At 43.4% G+C, this 22,804-nt stretch overlaps 1 long non-coding RNA gene across 1 annotated transcript; it reads right to left on the bottom strand.

The window, feature by feature from the left end:
* Positions 1 to 14,312: 14,312 nt before the first annotated feature.
* Positions 14,313 to 20,878, bottom strand: LOC113902490. The gene is made up of 3 exons (XR_003513843.1): positions 20,716 to 20,878; positions 15,070 to 15,163; positions 14,313 to 14,846 (listed from the first exon to the last, which is right to left on the bottom strand). It is a non-coding gene; the product is annotated as an uncharacterized LOC113902490 (long non-coding RNA).
* Between the last annotated feature and the right edge of the window lie 1,926 nt (positions 20,879 to 22,804).

The raw sequence follows: 22,804 nt of genomic DNA, 5'->3' as shown, positions 1-22,804 counted from the left end.
GACTAGGGGAAAACTCTGCACAGCCCCTCAAAGAAAAGAACACACAAAAGAAGGAAAAGCAAAAAAAACAATCTATGAAATTCTGGTAATATATTGGTGAAGTTTATATGTTCAAAATGTGAAGTGTTACATTATAGGATATGGAGAAGAATTTTTTTTAAGTCATAGGCTGAAGGGCTATATTAACAAAATATCCCCCCATCGACCCTTTAGAGAATTTCATGGGCTTATACAAGATCTGATTAGAACCACAGCTTTCTTCAACACAATCAAGAAAACTAGAGGGCCAAACTTAACCTTGCTCTTGTCAATTTTTAAAAAGTATTTATAAAACACTACCAAAATTATCCTCATAAACTTCTTTCCATCCCTTGCAAATCATCCTCTGTGGGCCATTTCTCCTTCATCAAACTCTATTTCTGGATTTATTAAATGTGTCAGGAGGCAACAGTTAGAACTGGACATGGAACAACAGACTGGTTCCAAATAGGAAAAGGAGTGCGTCAAGGCTGTATATTGTCACCCTGCTTATTTAACTTATATGCAGAATACATCATGAGAAACACTGGACTGGAAGAAACACAAGCTGGGATCAAGATTGCCGGGAGAAATATCAATAACCTCAGATATGCAGATGACACCACCCTCATGGCAGAAAGTGAAGAGGAAATAAAAATCCTCTTGATGAAAGTGAAAGTGGAGAGTGAAAAAGTTGGCTTAAAGCTCAGCATTCAGAAAACGAAGATCATGGCATCCAGTCCCATCACTTCATGGGAAATAGATGGGGAAACAGTGGAAATAGTGTCAGATTTTTTTTCTGGGCTCCAAAATCACTACAGATGGTGACTGCAGCCATGAAATTAAAAGACGCTTACTCCTTGGAAGGAAAGTTATGAACAACCTAGATAACATATTCAAAAGCAGAGACATTACTTTGCCAACAAAAGTTCGTCTAGTCAATGGATGTGAGAGTTGGACTGTGAAGAAGGCTGAGCGCCGAAGAATTGATGCTTTTGAACTGTGGTGTTGGAGAAGACTCTTGAGAGTCCCTTGGACTGCAAGGAGATCCAACCAGTCCATTCTGCAGGAGATCAGCCCTGGGATTTCTTTTTGAAGGAATGATGCTAAAGCTGAAACTACAGTACTTCGGCCACCTCATGCAAAGAGTTGACTCATTGGAAAAGACTGATGCTGGGAGGGATTGGGGGCAGGAGGAGAAGGGGACGACAGAGGATGAGATGGCTGGATGGCATCACTGACTCGATGGACGTGAGTCTGGGTGAACTCCGGGAGTTGATGATGGACAGGGAGGCCTGGCGTGCTGCGATTCATGGGGTCGCAAAGAGTCGGACACGACTGAGCGACTGGTCTGATCTGATCTGATCCATTGAGCTAGGAGAAACAAAAGTTGAGCTAAGAAATACACTTATAAGATTAATTTGCAGATTTCCCTAGTGGCATGGTGGATAGAAATCTGCTTGCCAGTGGAGAGGACACAGGTTCAATACCTGGACTGGGAAAATTGTACATGCCGACAAGCAACCAAGTCCCTGCACCACAACCACTAAGCCCTCACTCTTGAGCCTGTGAGCCACAACTGCTGAGCCTGGGTAGTGCAACAACTGAAGTCCACATGCCTACAGCCTGTGCTGCCCAGCAAGAAAAGCAACAAAAGCCCCTGTAATGAGAAGCCTACACAAGGCAACAAAGAGTAGCCCCCAATCCCCGCAAGCAGAAAAGAGCCAGCACAAAGCAACAAAGGCCCACCATGGCCAAAAGTTAATGAACAAACAAAGTTTGGTTTTCAATTCACTAGCAGTGCCTGACTATTAATATTTAGTCTCTGTTTTGGATATGCATAGATGTCTTATAGAACACTCAGGCCTTTAAAACCTGAAGAACTCTTTCTCTATGTAAAGAAATTTAGGATTCTTTTTTGTTTTCCGAAAACAGACTACCCTTCATTCCGCTTAGACAGTCCACTTGCAACTGCACTCTCAGGGAAGCTGTAGGTACAAAAGTAGCAAATTGCATCTAAATGAAATGTGTGTGTCCTACCTTCACAGAGCTTACAGCGTGCACTGGGTCTGCAATTCCCATCCTTGGAGTCACGCTTTGTCCAAAGGGTTTCATTATAATGTGGACAACAGAAATTAAGTCCATTATGTCTTAATATTAACACAAAACTTGTTGAATTTTTGCTTGGCTTTTTTTCTAAAATGTGTTACTGATGTACCTCCATTCTTAGAGTATGCAGAACATGACAATTGTTATTGATTATTTGGTATCCGTACCATCATAATGTATTGTGCCATTTGGAACAATATTCTAACAGCCTAATGTAGCATGGGTATAAGATTTATGGATTTACTTATTTACATTTGGTGCTGTTGTTGTTCAGTGGCTAAGTCCTTGTTTGACTCCTTGTGACCCCATGGACTGCAGCACCCCAGGCTTTCCTGTCCTTCACTATCTGCTGCATTTTGCTCAAACTCATGTCCATTGAGCAGTGACGTCATCCAACCATCTCATCCTCTGTCACCATCTTCTCCTCCTGCCCTCAATCCTTCCCAGTGTCAGGGTCTTTTCCAGTGAGTCGGCTCTTCAATCAGGTGGCCAAGGTATCAGATCTTCAGCTTCAGCATCAGTCGTTCCAGTGAATATTCAGGGTTGATTTCCTTTATGACTGACCAGTTTGATCTGCTTGCAGTCCAAAGGAGTCTCACGAGTCTTCTCCAACACCACAATTGGAAAGCATCAATTCTTCAGTGTTCAGTCTTCTGTATGGTCCAAACTCACTTAAACTCATGACCCTTGGAAAAACTATAGCTTTGACCATACAGACCTTTGTGGGCAAAGTGACATCTCTGCTTTTTAGTACACTGTCTAGGTCTTTAAATGTATATACACACCCTTAATAGCAACCATTTATCCTTTAACACTTTCATGTCTGTACATTTCTCCTCTGCTTCTCTGCCAGCATTTTACTTTTTACTACTCTTAAGATGCTCTGTAAGTTAAGAATGAATAGGTTTTAAATAAGGATCTGAGAGCCTCTACTAGGAATAATAAGGATGAGTTTAGACATATGATTTAGGCAACTTAGATGCCTCTTCTCCTCAGCTGTCTTCTGTAAGACTGAACTTGCCCAAATAATGACAGCCGAAGACATGAATGTTTCTGTCAGAAGGTGCTTTGGTTTGCTAATGTCTTTATCAGTTCAGTTCAGTTCAGTCGCACAGTCGTGTCCGACTCTTTGCAACCCCATGAATCGCAGCACGCCAGGCCTCCCTGTCCATCACCAACTCCCAGAGTTCACTCAGACTCATGTCCACCGAGTCCGTGATGCCATCCAGCCATCTCATCCTCTGTTGTCCCCTTCTCCTCCTGCCCCCAATCCCTCCCAGCATCAGTCTTTTCCAATGAGTCAACTCTTCACATGAGGTGGCCAAAGTACTGGAGTTTCAGCTTTAGCATCATTCCTTCCAAAGAAATCCCAGGCCTGATCTCCCGCAGAATGGACTGGTTGGATCTCCTTGCAGTCCAAGGGACTCTCAAGAGTCTTCTCCAACATCACAGTTCAAAAGCATCAATTCTTCAGCACTCAGCCTTCTTCACAGTCCAACTCTCACATCCATACATGACCACAGGAAAAACCATAGCCTTGACCAGACGAAACTTTGTTGGCAAAGTAATGTCTCTGCTTTTGAATATGCTAACTACATTGGTCATAACTTTCCTTCCAAGGAGTAAGCGTCTTTTAATTTCATGGCTGCAATCACCATCTGCAGTGATTTTGGAGCCCAAAAAAATAAAGTCCGACACTGTTTCCCCATCTATTTCCCATGAAGTGATGGGGCCAGATGTCATGATCTTCTTTTTCTGAATGCTGAGCTTTAAGCCAACTTTTTCACTCTCCACTTTCACTTTCATCAAGAGGCTTTTTATTTCCTCTTCACTTTCTGCCAGAAGGGTGGTGTCATCTGCATATCTGAGGTTATTGATATTTCTCCTGGCAATCTTGATCCAAGCTTGTGTTTCTTCCAGTCCAGCGTTTCTCATGATGTACTCTGAATATAAGTTAAATAAGCAGGGTGACAATATACAGCCTTGACACACTCCTTTTCCTATTTGGAACCAGTCTGTTGTTCCATGTCCAGTTCTAACTGTTGCTTCCTGCCCTGTGTACAGATTTCTCTGTTCCTAAATGATTAGTAAAATTTCCCTCTCCTTTTAACGTGAGATATTCAAAAATGCTCAAAAGAAATTTTTTTTAAGTCTTAACTAATACTGGATACCGGAGAAGGCAATGGCACCCCACTCCAGTACTCTTGCCTGGAAAATCCCATGGATAGAGGAGCCTGGTAGGCTGTAGTCCATGGGGTCGCTAAGAGTCGGACATGACTGAGCGACTTCACTTTCACTTTTCACTTTCATGCACTGTAGAAGGAAATGGCAACCCACTCTGGTGTTCTTGCCTGGAGAATCCCAGGGACGGGGGAACCTGGTGGGCTTCCGTCTATGGGGTCGCACAGAGTTGAACACAGCTGAAGCGACTTAGCAGCAGCAGCATAATACTGGATACTGTGGGTTGACCAATTTGTGGTTGCTTTGGTTCAGTCGCTAAGCCACGTCTGACTCATTGTGACCCCACAGACTGCACCACTCCAGGTCCTCTGTCCTCCATTAGCTCTGGGAGTTTGCTCAAGTTCATGGCCACTGAGTTGGTGATGGTGCCTGACCATCTTATCCTCAGCTGCTCCATTCTCCTTTGGCCTCCAATCTTTCCCAGCATCAGGGTCTGGGAAAGTGAGTCAGCTTTTCCTATCAGGTGGCCAAAGTATTACAGCTTCAGTTTCAGCATCAGTCCTTCCAGTGAATATAAAGGGTTGATAATCTTAAAATTGACTGTTCTGACTTCCTTGCAGTCCAACAGACTGTCAAGAGTCTTCTCCAGCACCGTACTTGGAAAGCATCAGTTCTTTGGCGTTCAACCTTCCTTATGGTTCAGCTTTTACAGTAGCATGATCTACATATGGGTTTTGAAACTTGAAATGCATTCGGGTCCAAATGAGATGTCTTGTATGTGTAAAAGACACAGTGGATTTCAAAGACATTATAAAATACTTGTTGGTCTCACTAATAATACTTTATAATTGATTACGTGCTTAAGTAATATTATTTGGACATGAAGGTTTAAAAACATCTTCCTAATAACATTTCCACTAGTTCCTTTTTCCTTTTTAACATGGTTATTATAAAATTTAAAATTAGACATGGGCTTCACTTTATAGCTCTGTGGACAGAAGACAGGGTGATAACTCTAAATAAGAAGCAAGTGGGAAAGGGTGGCTGGCCTTTGGCCCAAAGATGATGGTTTCAGTCAGAAAGCCTGAGGTGCCACCTCTTCAAAGAAGCTGTTCTGTAATGATACATTTAACCCCATGTTATGCATCCATACACAGTTCAGAATCCAATAAGGAAGTATAGCTTGCTTGTATCCCACAAGAGATGCCACTTTCTCTAGATTCATACCAAATTCTGGACCAAAAGTTTGCACCCCTCTCATCAACAATGATATGTGCATATGCACATTTCACTTAGCATTTTTCAGCAGTCATGAAACAGGTCTTCACCCCTCTCATCAACAATGATATGTGTATATGCACATTTCACTTAGCATTTTTCAGCAGTCATGAAACTTAGGTCTTCACTTGTTAATCAAAACAGCCACGGAGGCTATTTCTACCACACCACTCTATGTCCTACAAGACTGTAACCGTTACTCTGCTATCCTGAAACCACTTTTCTTATCTCACATTTAGAATTTCATCCTTCAGCTATCAAGCATTACCACCCATCTCTGCCCATGAGTCTACTTGGTCAGTTTCCAGAAAACAGCCATCTCTGCTTACAATGGCAGATTGTAAGCAGATTATTAGTAGATTCATTTGGGTGTTTTAATACATTTTCCTGGTTTTCTTAAAATAAATGAATAGAAAATGGATACAATTAACATGATGATATTACTGACCATGCAATTAACACAAGATGAACTGAGCATGGAAGCAGAAGAAAGGAGGTTGCTTTCAGTCTGGTTTGTATGCTCATGGGAAGTAAGTCTGTTGATTTATATGTTTAATTTTGAAGGGAAAGAAATAGTTTCTTTTTAGTTAATAGAATACCTATAGTACATTTAAATAAGTTATTATTGTTGTTCCTTAGTAAGTCATGTCCAGCTCTTTTGTGACTCCATGAACTTCAAATTGCCAGCCTCCTCTGTCCATGGGATTTTTAAGGCAAGGTTACTGGAGTGGGTTTCCATTTCATTCTCCAACATTTAATCATATTTCACAATATTTGGAATTCACCAAGTGATCTTCAATAAATGAATGGAGAAATAAATTGGTCCATCCAGATATGGAATATTATTCAGCACTAAAAAGTAATGAGCTACCAAGTTAGGACACCACATGCAAGAAACTTAAACGCTTATCACTAAGGGAAAGAAGCCAGTCTGAGAAGGCTACATAGTGTGTAAGTCTCACTACATTATATCATCACACAGGCAAAACCATGAAGACAATGAAAAGATAAATAGTTGCTAGCAGGTGGTGGCAAGGGTGAGCGATGAATAGGTGGAGCACAGAAGATTTTTAAGTAGAAAGAAAATACTATATATGATACCAAAATGATGGAAATGTCATTGTACATTTGTCCAACCTCATAGAATGTATAACACCAAGAGTGAACCCTAAGGTAAACCATGGAGCTTGGCAGACATGATGTGTCAGTGTAGATTCATTAGATGTTGCCAACATATCACTCTGGTGGGGAATGCTGGTAATTGGTGGATGTGGAGCATGGGGACATGAGTTAGGGCAAATCTCTGTACATGCCCTTCAAAAGACAAAGAGGAAGAAAGGAAGAAAAAGGCAGAAAAAAATCTATGAAGTTCTGGTAACATATTAGTGAATTTTATATATCCAAAACATGGAATGTTACAAAACAGGAAATGGAGACAGGTTTTTTTTAAGTTATAGACCGAGGCTCTATATTAACAAGGTATCCCCCCATTGACCCCTTAGAGAATTTCCCAGGTTTATACACCATCTAATAGATGTTCAAGCTGGTTTTAGAAAAGGTAGAGGAACCAGAGATCAAATTGCCAATATCTACTGGATCATCGAAAAAGCAAGAGAGTTCCAGAAAAACATCTATTTCTGCTTTATTGACTATGCCAAAGCCTTTGACTGTGTGGATCACAATAAACTGGAAAATTCTGAAAGAGATGGGAATACCAGACCACCTGACCTGCCTCTTGAGAAATTTGTATGCAGGTCAGGAAGCAACAGTTAGAACTGGACATGGAACGACAGACTGGATCCAAATAGGAAAAGGAGTACGTCAAGGCTGTATATTGTCACCTTGTTTATTTAACTTATATGCAGAGTACATCATGAGAAACGCTGGGCTAGAAGAATCACAAGGTGAAATCAAGATTTCTGGGAGAAATATCAATAACCTCAGATATGCAGATGACACTACCCTTATGGCAGAAAGTGAAGAGGAACTAAAAAGCCTCTTGATGAAAGTGAAAGTGGAGAGTGAAAAAGTTGGCTTAAAGCTCAACATTCAGAAAACTAAGATCATGGCATCTGGTCCCATCACTTCATGGGAAAAAGATGGGGAAACAGTGGAAACACTGTCAGACTTTATTTTGGGGGGTTCCAAAATCACTGCAGATGGTGACTGCAGCCATGAAATTAAAAGACGCTTACTCCTTGGAAGAAAAGTTATGACCAACCTAGATAGCATATTCAAAAGCAGAGACATTACTTTGCCAACAAAGGTCCATCTAGTCAAGGGTATGGTTTTTCCTGTGATCATGTATGGATGTGAGAGTTGGACAGTGAAGAAAACTGAGCACCGAAGAACTGATGCTTTTGAACTGTGGTATTGGAGAAGACTCTTGAGAGTCCCTTGGACTGCAAGGAGATCCAATCAGTCCATCCTAAAGGAGATCAGTCCTGGGTGTTCATTGGAAGGACTGATGTTGAAGCTGAAACTCCAGTACTTGGGCACCTGATACGAAGAACTGACTCATTTGAAAAGACCCTGATGCTGGGAAAGATTGAGCGCAGGAGGAAAAGGGAACTACAGAGGATGAGATGGCTGGATGGCATCACCAACTCGATGGACATGAGTTTGGGTAGACTCCGGGAGTTGGTGATAGACAGGGAGTCCTGGCATGCTGCAGTTCATGGGGTCGCAAAGAGTCGGACATGACTGTGTGACTAAACTGAACTGAAAAAATTCTAAAAAATAGTCCAGTGAAGGAGGCACCAACAGCTGTTTTCCAAGTTTTTAGAGTAAAGATTTCCAAGTCATGACATAGAAATTACTGAGCAGCAACCAGTTGTTTGACTGTTATTCCTCTAAAAAGGCTGTGTTAATCCTATAATCCCACATTCTTGCCTGGAGAATCCCAGAGATGGGGGAGCCTAGTGGGCTGCCGTCTATGGGGTCACACAGAGTCCAACACGACTGAAGCGACTTAGCAGCAGCAGCATAATCCTATAAAAGGGCTGGTCCCTGACAGCTCAGCTGGTAAAGAATCCACCTGCAATGCAGGTGACCGTAGTTAAATTCCTGGGTCGGGAAGATATGCTGGAGAAGGGGTAGACTACCCACTCCAGTATTGCTGAGATTCCCCTGTGGCTCAGCTGCTAAAGAATCCGCCTGTAATACAAGAGACCTCGATTTGATCCCTGTGTTGGGAAGATCCCTTGGAGAAGGGAAAGGCCACCCACTTCAGTATTCTGGCCTGGAGAATTCCATGGACTGTATAGTCCGTGAAGTCACAAAGAGTCGGACATGACTGAGCGATTTTCACTTTTCTGGGGAGACATGGGAGCCCTGAGACTGTCTGGAGAAACATCCTGGAAGAAGACACAGCAGGTACATGGGTCCTGGGACAGAACACGCTGGGTTAAGGCGCCTTCCTGCATTCACAGCTTGGGGGCACGTGGGGGGACTCATAAATGATCAAGTGCACCCACGGAGGGCATAGGCGCCCCCTGGAGGAGCGGGAGGGAACGGCAGGGCCACCTTCCTTCTGGATCCTGCACACTGCTCCTGGCTCTGGGACAGAAGGACCAGTGTGCACAGACAGATGGGGTGAGAAAGGACCCCACAGAGCCCGCACAGCCAGACATCGAGTTGGGGTGGAGCTGGAAAGGCTGAGGGGGGCAGACGGCAAGGAAGCCTGTTCTCTGTCTGAGGACCTGGAGGTGCTTCCTGAATGTGAAGAGGGGTCTGAGAAGGGCTGGAACAGGAGAGTGAGCTGTGTAGACAACAGCATGGGAGTCTGATCAGGACAGACCCGAAAACTTGATAATGCAGGAGGCGGGGGTCTGGGATGTGGGGCTGAACCAGGACAGGATCCACAGCTGGACACTGGTGAGACAGCATCAGTTCACCCAAGGCCCCTCACCTTCTGTGGGTGACAGAACTCAGTATTCACAGCATAAATTGTAAAACTCACAAACCTTAATGACCTTCCTTCATGACTGAAGGAATCTGTTCATTGTAAGTAGAAGTGTGATTCGTTCACATTTAATACAGAACCCTTCACATGACTAAGCTTCCACATGACCACCATCTCTCACAGCATGTTGTTCCATCCAATTCTCTAGCTTGAGAACACTCTCCAGTTGCTGCTGAGTGATTTCCTAAATTTCTTTCATGCTCTCTGCTTTTGCTTTAAATCACTCTAGAGAATTTGGTTCTGATTAGCAAATAACTGTCTTAAGCCTGCTTCTCTCAAGTATATATCCAAAGTGGTACACCCAAAGTATTTGAGAGGATTTTGTAAATATCTCCTCTGTTCAAAAAATAACTCAAGACAACTTCTGTGATCAGCACACTGTACTTCACACCAATTGCCTTCCTCTGTGACATGGATGCAACAGCCAGTAGGATCTGTTCCTGCCCTGATGGGAAACTTATGCAGATGCTCACAAGATGGGATGACACACATTTGTGAGTTCAAGGTAGGGTCCTGGGAATAAAGAGGCTGAGATACTCACGATGCCAATGGGGTGGGGGTAGGGAATAGCTGTCACAGCACTAACTCCTGTCACTGAACTCATGACAAGACACAGGCACTTCTCTAATGAAAAATTCATCAAGTCATGAAAAGGAGAAGGTGGGAGGACAGATCAGAGAACTGGAGGCCACACCATGTGTCATCTGCCCTGTTCTCTCATGTTCTCAAAGATTCAGTGCCACTATGCAGGTTTGTGTAAGTGTTACAATATATATAACACGAAATTTACCATTTTAACAATTTTAAGCATACAGCCCAGTGGCACTAAGTACATTCACATAGTTGTGCAGCCATCACTACCATCCATCTCCACGACTCTTCCATCACCCCAACACTCAGCACATTTTACAGCCGGGCAGGTCCCACCAAAGACTAACGACCCCTGCTTAGTGGACGTGGAATCCCAGCTCCTCATGTCCAGAGCTCAGAGCTCCTCACACATCTCCCTCTCACACACTGGACTCTGCTGAAATCTCTTCACTTGGCTATTTCTCAGATTCACTTGATACTTTAACTATCAGTTCCTTAGAATTTGATGACAGGGACTTTAAAAAGTTAATCATTACCCTTAATTGTACTGGACCGAATCTAATCTGACTAGTGTGTTTAGATGAAGCAGAGACTAAGACACAAGGACAGAGACACAGGACTGCAAATCAATGATATAGGAACACACCCTCCCACCATGCACAAAAATAAACTCAAAATGGCTTAAAGACTTAATCGTAAGATGTGACACCATAAAACTGCTAGAAGAGATTAGAGGCAAACATTCTCTGACATAAATTATACCAATGTTTTCTTAGGTCAGTCTCCTAAGGCAATAGAAATATAAACAAAAATATACAAAAAGGGCTTTCCTGGTGGCTCACTGGTAAAGAACCCATGTGCCAATGCAGGAGACATGGCTTCGATCCCTGGTCCAGGAGGGTCCCACATACCACGGAGCAACTCAGTCCATGGACCACAACTACCGGGCCTGTGCTCTCTGGGGTCCAGGAGCCTCAACTACTGAGCCCACACACCCTAGAGCCAGTGCTCTGCTCAAGAGGAGCCACTGAAATGAAAAGCCCACACTGCAACTAGAGAGAAGCCCCTGCTCATCACAACTAGAAAGAAAGCCCCACAGCAACAAAGAGCCAGCACAGCCATAAACAAATAATTATTTTTAATTAAAAAAAAAGTAAAAAAAAAAAAATAGGACCTAATCAAACTTACAAACTTTTGCACAGTAAAGGAAACCATAAACACAATGAAGAGACAACCTACAGAATGGGAGAAGATACTACAAATGATGTGACCAACAAGGGCTTAATTTCCAAAATATACAAACAGCTCATACAACTCAACAAGAACAAAAAATCTAATCAAAAAATAGGCAGAACTAAATAGACATTTCTCCAAAGGACAGACACAGATGGCCAAAAGAAGCTCACCATTGTGAATTATTGGAGAAATGCAAATCAAAACTACAATCCGGTATCAACTCACACCAGTCAGAATGGCCATCATTAAAATAACAGTGGCTGAGGGGGAATGGAGTAAAGAGAACCCTCCTACACTGCTGGTGGGATTATCAGTTGTTGCAGGCATTACGGAAGACAGTATGGAGATTCCTCAGAAAACTAAAAACAGAATTATCTTATAATCCAGTAATCCCATTTCTGGGCATATATCTGGGGGAAACTATAAATCAAAAAGACACATGCAACCCTATGTTCATAGCAAAACTATTCACAATAGCCAAAACATGGAAATAACCTAAATGTCCATAGACAAATGAATGGGTATACCTGTGGTGGATTCATTTTGATATTTGGCAAAACTAATACAATTATGTAAAGTTTAAAAATAAAATAAAATTTAAAAAAAATAAAGACCTAAAAAAAAAAGAAGATGTGATACATATAGATGATGCAATACTACTCAGCCATAAAATAAAAAGAAAGAAAGAATACCATTTGCATAAATGTGGGTGGACCTAGATTTTATCATACTAAGTGAAGTAAGACAGAAAGAGAAAGATATCACGTATCACTTATATGTGGAATCCAAAATATGGCAAAAATGAACCTATCTACAAAACAGAAACAGACTCACAGACAGTGAACAGATTTGGGATTGCATGGGTGGAGGGGTGTGGGGGAGAGATGGACTGGGAATTTGGGGTTAGCAGATGCGAACTATTATGTGTATAATGGACAGACAACACGGTCCTATGGTATAGTGCAGAGAACTGTATTCAGGATATTCAATATCCTGAGATAAACCATAACGGAAAAGAGTATTAAAAAGAATGTATAGCTGTGTATAACTGAGCCATTTTGCTGTACAAATAAAGTAACACAATATTGTAAATTAACCATATTTCAATAAAAACTTTTTAATAAGAAAGGACAGAAACACAGGGGTGCTTGAGGACAGAGGGGAGACTGCATGAGGACACCGCACAGTGGCCGCTGCCAGAGGGCGAGGTGGCATGCTCAGCAGAGACCGAAGCTGCCCACGCGCTGGACTCCCAGCCTCGAGAACCGTGAGAGAATCAATTTCTGTTCTCTAAGCACCTCCATCTGTGACAGTTTGCTATAGACTGAATGTTTTGTCCTCAAAATTCATGCATTAAAACCTAATCCTCACTGTGTTGGTATTAGGAGGTGGGGCCATCAGGAGGTGATTGGGTCATGAGGGTGGAACCTCCACAAAAGGTATCCTGATAAAAGGAACCACAGGGCTCCCTCACCCTTCCAGCACAAGAGGACACCAGAATCAGACCCTCACCAGATGTTGAATCTGCCAGCACCCTGACTTGGACTTTCTCAGCCTCCAGAACCGAGATAGATAAACTTCCATTATTTCTAAGCCACCCAGCTCTGGTTCCTGTGAGAGCAGCCTGGATGGACACAGTCCTAGAAACTAATACAGGACCTGACAACGAGAATTCCCAAACAGCTTCTCTCTACCGAACACCCCGCCTCCTCCAGGCGAGGATGTGCCTGTTGTCCTCCTCACAGCCCTGCTTCCTCCTCCCTCCACACCTGAGCTTCTCCTCTTCCTTCAGCAAAGGACTGGGTCCTCTTCTCAGCCTCCACATATCTGCCCAGCCCGCAGGCCCCAGGGCACTGCCCGCCCAGCCCTGGGCACAGGGAACCTTCCAACTTCAGTGAAAGCCTCCAGCTGCCACTTCTGCTTCCACTTAGTACTTCCTACCCTGTATGAAAACTCTCTAAACCGTGACTCTGCTGAGCTTTCCCAGGCATCTGTCTTAACCAGCTCCATGTAGAGACAGGTTCCTCAGAGGCAGGAATGAAAGCTGGGCATCCTAGTCTCCCTTATTCTGCCCAGTGTGGTCCTTCCCCTCTCCTGGCTCACCGTCCTCCTTATAAACTGAGAGGTTTTGTGTAGGAACATCTGTAAGGGCATCGATCTCAGTGTATACAGCAGGACATTAATAAGTGCAGCTGGAAAGCTTGTTGGCTTTACAAGGTGAACAACAGCAAGGGAACTAACTGTGGGGTAGATGTGGAAGCTGTTTCAGAAAAAGCAAATTCATGAGGCTTACAAAGAGGCCAGTCTAGACTCCACCAGAGGCCTTAGTCAGCGTGTGTTAGGACAGAAAAGCATCAGAGCTCTTCTCCTTCAGGAGTTCTGTGGCCAAGAAAGAGCCACTGACAACAAATTCCAGAAACAAAGTGAGAGTCAGGACTTCAACCAAGATACCGAGTTTCAAATTCAAGGTAACCCTACACAAGGGTCTAAGTATTAATTCTAGTAAGAATCCATGAAGCAATGTAAAACAACTGAGTCAGATGTGAAAACAACATACTCAGATGTGAAATAAATCATTTGTAAATTTTAGTCTTTATTAAGTATTTCCAAACCAACAGATTAATTAATAAGCATAAACCAATAGTCTTTCCATGGAAGTCCTATGTTGGTACTGAAAACTTCAGTTCTAATGTGCCTTCAGGAGAAGGCAATGGCACCCTATTCCAGTACTCTTGCCTGGAAAATCCCATGGATGGAGGAGCCTGGTGGGCTGCAGTCCATGGGGTCGCTAAGAGTCAGACACGACTGAGCGACTTCACTTTCACTTTTCACTTTCAAGCACTGGAGAAGGAAATGGCAACCCACTCCGGTGTTCTTGCCTGGAGAATCCCAGGGACAGGGGAGCCTGGTGGGCTGCTGTCTATGTGGTCACACAGAGTTGGACATGAGTGAAGTAACTTAGCAGCAGCAGCAGCAATTTGCCTTCAACACATGATAGAGGAAAAAGGACTGGCAACCAGTTACCAGGTTACCAAGTCCTACTCTCTGATTTAAAATTTTTACATTGCCCTTCTTACCCCTGGGGTCTGGACAAATAAACTGCAAGTCATGGGGGAATCTGACATCTATCCCTCTCTCCCTAAAGCATGGACCCCACTCTCCTCCACACACTGGAAGCACCTGCTGTATTTTCCTATCCTGACCTCATCATGAATGTAAGATTTCTCTATGATGGATCTTCTGTGGAGGGAAGGGAGGGGAGGGAGGAACACCAGAGCAGAGGGAGTTGAGTCTTGCACAAAGGCTTTCCTGAGTTCCTTTTCCTGATCCCTACAGGGTTCCTGCAAAAAAAAAAGATATAAAACACGTGTAAACTCACTGTTAGAACAAGTGCCTGCTGAATTCTTCTGAATCCACTGAGCTGAGTGGATCGTCCAGGAGGTAGATGTCTGCATCCTGATACATGGCTCTAGAAAATGTGGAGAGACGTCAGGAAAGGACACTTCACACTCCCTGGGTCTCATCTCTGAATCATGATGGTGTCCGACAACACCAGGTTCCTTCTACAAGCCCAGGGAAAGGGCCAAGACCTTGCTTCACACAGGCCCACCCAGTGAGCGGGGTCTGCGTGCTCATGTCCACTAGGAGCCGCGGAGGAGGAGGGGCAGGATGGCAACTGAAACCCCATTTACCTGGCGAGGCTGACAGGGCTTTCTGTCCTTCACTCAGTGGGGTTCCTCCATCTCCTGTCACAGTTAGATCTCTTTCCTCCAAATTCTGAAAATCCTGTGTGGAGATAGAAAACGGAAAAAAGAAAAACATTTAAAATGTGTTCTCCTGCCATCCTAACCTTTTAGCATCAGTTCTTCATACAAGTGTTTAATCAACAGCAATGTGCTTATTTCATAGTGACTAAATTGGAACCAGGAAAGTTAAACTCTCAGGGCTTTTCACTTTTTTCATTCTGTATTTTTTCAAAGCATTTATGCATTTTACCACTTTAACACGTATTTATTGAGGATTGACTATACACCAGGCACCATTCTGGGCACAATGAATTCTGCCACGAGGAAACAGAGCTCTTAGAATTTCTTTCCATGCTGGGAGATAAGTGATATGGAAAATTAACCTGAGCACAAGGACTGAGGACAAGAAGGAAAAGGAAGCCGGCTCAGGGGGATGCAGAGTGAAGGAGGGAAGTGAGTCCACACTGGGGTGTGAGGGCTCTGCTCAGAGAGGGTGTGAGCAGATCTGGGGGTAGGGAGGGGCTCAGGCAGACCTGGAGAGGCTGGTCCTCACAGAGGGAGGGGCGAGTGCAGGGGCTATGGGGAGATGCCCAAGGGGTTCAGGACAAGGAGGCAGGAGAGCAGAGTGAGAATGAGGGGGTGAGGGTGGAGACAGAGCAGGAGGAGCCTGGGGGCACTCCAGTAAGAAGAGGAGGGGGAGGGGAGGATTGACATGATCTGAGGTTTACAAGGAAACTCCTGTGCTTTGCAGAAACCAGGCAGTAAGTGGGGAAGGGTAAAGGCAGATACAAGTGAGGACATTACTGGAATAAGCTAGAAAACAGTGGGAATGGAGAGATGGGGTTACACTCCAGACACATTTGGAAGGCAGAGTTGTAAGACCTGCTGACAGGATAGGTGTGGGCTGTAAGAGAAGAGGAGACTGTGGTGTCTGGGGTGAGGAAGGGGAAGGACAGGGTCTCCATTTACTGAGCGGGGGAAGATGGTGGAGGCAGGTTTAGGAGACATCACTTGTGGACAAGCTGAGATGAGCTCTCAGTGACATCACGGTGAAGCTAGATATGCAGGTGCAAAGGTCTGTGCTAGAGACACAGGTGTGAGAGCTGGAAGCCCAGGAGGTGAAGGCACAGGACTTGTTTTATCTCAAGTTACCAGTTTTCCTGATCTTGGTCTCTGCTTCTCACTTTCAGAGAAGGGATAACACCTCGCCAACGTCTTCACAGTGATAATTAAGGCAAGTCAGAGTGAAAGACAAGGTCTGTACAGAAATGGGAGCAGAAAGAGCAGGCTGGGCAGGAAAACCAAAAGGAAAGAAACAACGTGTTTGAGGGACACCAAGGAGATCAGCTGTACTAAGTAGATGCTTGTCTGTGAAAGCAGGAAAAACTCAAAGTTAAGAAGGATATGAAGCTTTGACTTGAGGATCTGGGAATCTACCATAAGCTATATTTGAATATTATTTAAGAAGTAGGGTTCAGCATGGGGAACACAGGTATACCTGTGGCAGATTCATTTCGATATTTGGCAAAACTAATACAATATTGTAAAGTTTAGAAATAAAAAAAAAAAAAAAGTAAATGGACAAATCAGTCTATTTTCCCCAGAGTATCTGGGGAAATTAAAAAAAACAATGACAACAATATCCCCCAACAACAAGATAACAATCAGGTTTTGTTACACAATTATTATGTTAGAAATCTTTGAAATATCTACTAAACCCCTCAGGCATCAACCTAAGATACACAGCAGTACCTTTCTGCGGATGACGTGCTAACTCTGTCTCTACTTTAGCAAATTTGGGGGGAAAGCGGGTAGCACACTGGAGTCTGCATGAGAAACAAGTCCTTTGATCTCCCTAAGTCTCACATTCCTCTTCTACAGAATGTGCTACAAAAACAAGAGTCACTAAACTCAAAAGTGAGGACACCCTCTATAAATGGAAAAAGGACTGGAATTGATTGTAACTTGCTACTGGTGGCTGATGCCTATTTTCCCATCAAACCAACAGTGGGACCACATTCACATTGTGGGTCATAACATGCAAAGCACATGACCATAAAGAGAAGAAAGAGTGTCCATCGTAACCCTCCCTCCCTGACAGGCACACAGACACACAGGGTCCCTGCTCACTCAAAGCTTAAGTAGGTTATATCCAATGAAAGGCAGCAACTGATCTGTCATGAAAATTCATCATTCTTTCATCATCTTTCATTGTTGAGTTCAGAAGTTATTACCATCTCTTGATTTGGTTTTCATGAACAACAATGAGCCACTTTAAACAGGTTCCCAGCCCTACATACACACATACACACACACACATATATTGGCCTCTGTTTCACTGTTGAAGTCCTTGAAAACTGCTCCACTTAACTTGAGGAGCCTGATAGGCTGCAGTCCATGGGGTCGTGAAGAGTCGGACATGACTGAGCGACTTCACTTTCACTTTTCACTTTCCTGCATTGGAGAAGGAAATGGCAACCCACTCTAGTGTTCTTGCCTGGAGAATCCCAGGGATGGTGGAGCCTGGTGGGCTGCCATCTATGGGGTTGCACAGAGTCAGACACGACTGAAATGACTTAGCAGCAGTAGCTTTTATGCTTTGATTCTACATTGTTTCATTTTGCTTAACAAAATAGTAACACATCATAGCACAGCAACCTTAACCATGTTCTAGAAAAAGCACCTAAATCCAGACATTCACTTAGCACAGTTAGGGCACAAGAAACAGGCTCTCTGAGTTTGGTAGCAAGACTGTAACTGTGTTGTCGACTCTGAACATTATTCATGGACCAGCCCCAAATGGGAAAACCATTTCACAGGATTTGCAACAAAATCCAAGTCAGGCTAAATTCCTAGCCACCATTTTCCAATTAGGTTAAAGGGAAAAGCCTGACTTGCATATAGCCTACAATTCCCCCCACTGACAGGTGTTCTTATTCACATTATTTTCCTTTAAGTTTCCCCAATTCTCACTGGACAGCAGACACACACACTAGAGGCAAACTAGAAAATGGCAAAGCAGATCTGATGCCATCCATCCAGAAGCACATCAAGGGCCCTTCAGCGATGGTTGAGACTTACAGTAGAAGCACCATGGAGCAGACTGCTGAAATGGTAAATGTGAGTCCGGACGTGAGGCCCTGGCAGAGGAGGGCTGGACTCTAGAGTCAAGCAGCAGGAGCCCTGCTTCCTTCACAGCTTTTCTTCCATGTGGAATCACCCCTCCTCTCACAGCCTGTCAATATCCTGCCCATTTTCCCAGTATCATCCCAAGTATACTCTCGCATGAAACCATCCTGGACTCATCTCTATCTGCTGGGTTCCTAAGGCTCTGTTTACATCTCTCATCTCTCATGAAAGACCGTCTTATTCTGCTCCATCATTTGTACACGTGTACATGGCTTCTCTCAGCTCCTGAGGGGTAAGATCTGTGCACCAAGCTCTGTGCTGGACCCTAATGCTGATTATCTCTAATCTTCACAACAAGCTCACAGGAAGCACTGGCCCCATTTCACAGATGAGGAAACTGAGACTAAGTGAGGTCGTATCACTGGTCTGAGGATGGTCAGCTGTTAAACAGAAGAGCTGGAATCTGAACCAGATCATGTCCTTTTGAACCATTTTATAGCCTATTGCTCTTTCACATCACATCGCCCAGGGGGTGACTGAAGATTATATCTGAAATGAAGGCAACACTAAAATAACTCAAGTCTTGAAGGCCTCTATACCTAGACACAGAAGGATCTTATTATCTATGATTGTCAAGGCAACCTGAAAAGAAAATGTCCAAGTCACCAGGAATGTGTAAATATGAGATGAAAGTATAAACTTACAGGCGTCCAAGAGGGCTTTGTAAGGTCAAGCAATATATATGGGAAAATATCAAACTAGAATTTATCAACATGATACCTTTAACTAGGTAATGCCTAAAACTTTTTAAAATCCTTAAAAGATTTTTTTTAAAACTTGTTTAAAAAAATTAAGTTTTTAAAAGTGGTTAATGATAATATAAAATGTTACATACTATATTGCTTATCGTAACAGAATATGTTTATTGATGATTTATGTGGCATCTGGCCCCATTCAGTTCAATTCAGTCACTCAGTCATGTCTGACTCTCTGCGACCCCATAAATAACACGCCAGGCCTCCCTGTCCATCCTCAACTCCCGGAGTTCACCCAAACTCATGTCCATCAAGTCAGTGATGCCATCCAGCCATCTCATCCTCTGTCATCCCCTTCTCCTCCTGCCCCCAATCCCTCCCAGCATCAGAGTCTTTTCCAATGAGTCAACTCTTCGCATGAGGTGGCCAAAGTATTGGAGTTTCAGCTTTAGCATCAGTCCTTCCAGTGAATACCCAGGACTGATCTCCTTTAGAATGGACTGTTTGGATCTCCTTGCAGTACAAGGGACTCTCAAGAGTCTTCTCCAACACCACAGTTCAAAAGCGTCAATTCCTCAGCACTCAGCTATCTTCACAGTTACTTCCTGGCAAACAGATGGGGAAAAGGTAGAAACAGTGACAGATTTTATTTTCTTGGGCTCAGAAATCACAGCAGACAGTGACTGCAGACATGAAATTAAAAGATGCTTGCTCCTTGGAAGAAAAGCTGTGACAAACCTAAACAGTATATTAAAAAGCAGAGCCATCACTTTGCCAACAAAGGTCCATATAGTCAAAGCTATGTTTTTTCCACTAGTCATTCATGGACGTGAGAGTTGGACCATAAAGAAGGCAAAGTGCCAAAGAATTGATACTTTTGAATTGTGGTGCTGGAGAAGACTCTTGAGAGTCCTATGGACTGCAAGGAGATCAAACCAGTGCATACTTAAAGGAAATCAACCCTAAATATTCATTGGAAGGACTGATGCTAAAGCTGAATTTCCAATACTTTGGATAACTGATACGAAGTGCCAACTCATTGAAAAAGACCCTGACACTGGGAAAGACTGAGGGCAGGAGGACAAGGGGACAACAGAGGATTAGATGGTTCAATGGCATCACCGACTCGATGGACATGAGTTTGAGCAAGCTCCAGAAGATGGTGAAAGACAGGGAGGCCTGGCCTGCTGCAGTCCATGGAGTCGAAAAGAACTGGACAGGCCTTCGTGACTGAAAAACAACAATGAGTGCTTACAGATGAACTAATCTGAGGTCTAGGATCTGTTTTGGAATACCGGGGGATGGGGCGGGGTGTTGGGTGGAGGGGTGGCACAAGGCAGGGGTAAAGACCCAACAAGACTGGCCACCAGCTGACCCCGGCTGAACCTGGGGGTGCAAACATGAGGGTTCATTACATGGCGCTCTCTATTCTTCAAAATTTTGTTAACTGTCCATTAAAAAAAGAATCTAAAAGTGAATGATACTTCACCAAATGAAACAAAGGCATTCTGTGACCATCATTATCACACAAGAATTAAAACAGCCACATATATGACTGCATACTTACCCAGAAGTCCAGCATAAAGCAACAAATAAGACCTTTCAGATTCAAAAAAAAAAAAAAGAACTTTTAACAAACCTTAGAGCTTAAATCAATGTTATCATTATTTGAAATTCGACTACATGCAACTCAAGAGTCATTATTCACCTCTTCCAAAGCACAAGCCTTTATTACTTCTTCATATTGTTCTTCTTCATATTTCTTCCCAAATAAAATGTTACTCTTCACAGTTCCTGGAAACACCCAAGGCTGCTGAGAAACACATGCGATCCTCCCGAGCACACTGACCTTCCCCTGGCTTGGGGGCAGCTCACCCAAGCATAGCTCTTAACAGCGAGGACTGAAACAGACAGCAACACACACACATGAACACGGTGCACTCAGGACAGAACACGACCCACAGCACAGCCGACCCCACCCTGGTGCTTGATACACGATATCAGAAGAGTATAAAGTACAGCTTTGATACTGCAGGGAAAAAAATGGAAAAGAGCATTATTGGTCACCGTAAACTAAAGGTTGATAAGGAATATTAATACAATAACAATCGACTCTGCCTGAGTTCCCTCAGATGAAATGTTCTACTCAGCAAAGACTAAGAATGTTTAACATCCTTCTCTAGCAGAACAGACAAGCAGGATGTGTATTTTCTGTATCTGATGTTTAATGCAGTTGTTCCTGCATCTGAGTATCTTTTACTTGACAAATACTTGTTTTTAAAAAGCTATGTGGGGCTTCCCTGGTGATCCAGTGGTTAAGAATCCACCCTCCAGGATGGGAGGAAGGGATAATTAGGAGTTCAGGATGGACAGGTAGGTACACACTGCTGTATTTAAAATGGATCACCAGCAAGGACCTACTGCACAGCATATAGAACTCTATTCAATGTTATGTGGCAGCCTGGATGGGAGGGGAATTTGGGGGAGAATGGATACATGTGCACGTATGGCTGACATACACCCTTCACTGTTCACCTGAAACTATCACAACATTGTTAACTGGTTACACCCCAGTACAAAATAAAATGTTAAAAAAACAATAATTATATCCAGATAATAAACACTGAAAAAAAGAAGAATCCATCTTCCAAAGCCAGAGGCTTTGGTTAGATCCCTGGTCCCCTGGTGGGGGAACTAATATCCCACATGCCCAGGGCAACTGAACCCACATGCCACAATTAGAGATGCTATGCACTACAACAAAGACCCAATGCAACCAAATACATAAATAAGTATATTTTAAAAAATTGATAACTATGTGTGAAGAATATATCCAAAGATTATTATTTAAAATAACTCTGTGGTTGATGTATTTGAAGACCAGAAGTCCATTATGCCCAAGGGATTCAAATCCTGGGCTCTGTGACAACTTAGGAGGGTAGGATGGGATGAGAGGTGGGAAAGAGGTTCAAGAGAGAGGAAACATGTAAACTTATGGCTGATTCATGCTGACGTATGGCAGAAACCAACACAATATTGTAAAGCGATTATCCTCCAATTAAAAATAAATTTTTAAAAAAGTCCTTCATGGAGGAAATCATCACCCTCTCATGTGCACATCCCACATTTAGGTTTCTGTATTTTGTTGTACAAAACACAGGACACTAAGTGCACATGTACATGTCCTTCATATCTCTTGTAACACACAGAAATGACATGCCTATGTCCACGCCATCAGAGCACTCACCACACTGGGCTGAAATAGTCTGCCTGCATATCTGTCTTGCCCCAGAACCTGGTTGCCTCTGGAGGACAGAGGTGTCAAGATCTGGCTCATGTCTATATCTTTAGCTCCAGCACATGATTGCACATTCCCTAATGTGCACTGATGGGACCAAGTCAAGTCACATGAAGAAATGCTCAGAGCTTCCTGGAAGAGCCTTCACCACCTCCAGACTTCCTGGAGGGGCCACTGTAACAAAAAGAAGTCCCCACTGTCTCCGTCCATCCTGAACAGCTGCCACATAAATAATCTCCTTCACTGAGACGTCCAAACTCCCCACGAGCAGTTCCCAACTATGTCACATGAAGCATCAAGAAGGAAAACACAATGTGCATTTATCCTGAATTTGGCCATGAAACCTTTTTGCAAAACTAATGTACCTAGAGAAACACCTTTCTAGATATACCCAATTCTAGCTCAAACTGAGTCACACTCAGCTCTGGGCTCCACTCTGAGGTCTGAACAGGGGCTGTGGCATTGCATCAGGCTGACAAAAGGCATCACAACTTACCCT

The sequence above is a fragment of the Bos indicus x Bos taurus genome, chromosome 12 (assembly GCF_003369695.1).
Source record: "Bos indicus x Bos taurus breed Angus x Brahman F1 hybrid chromosome 12, Bos_hybrid_MaternalHap_v2.0, whole genome shotgun sequence".
Lineage (NCBI taxonomy): Eukaryota > Metazoa > Chordata > Mammalia > Artiodactyla > Bovidae > Bos > Bos indicus x Bos taurus.
This window is presented reverse-complemented; position numbering and strand designations above follow the sequence as displayed.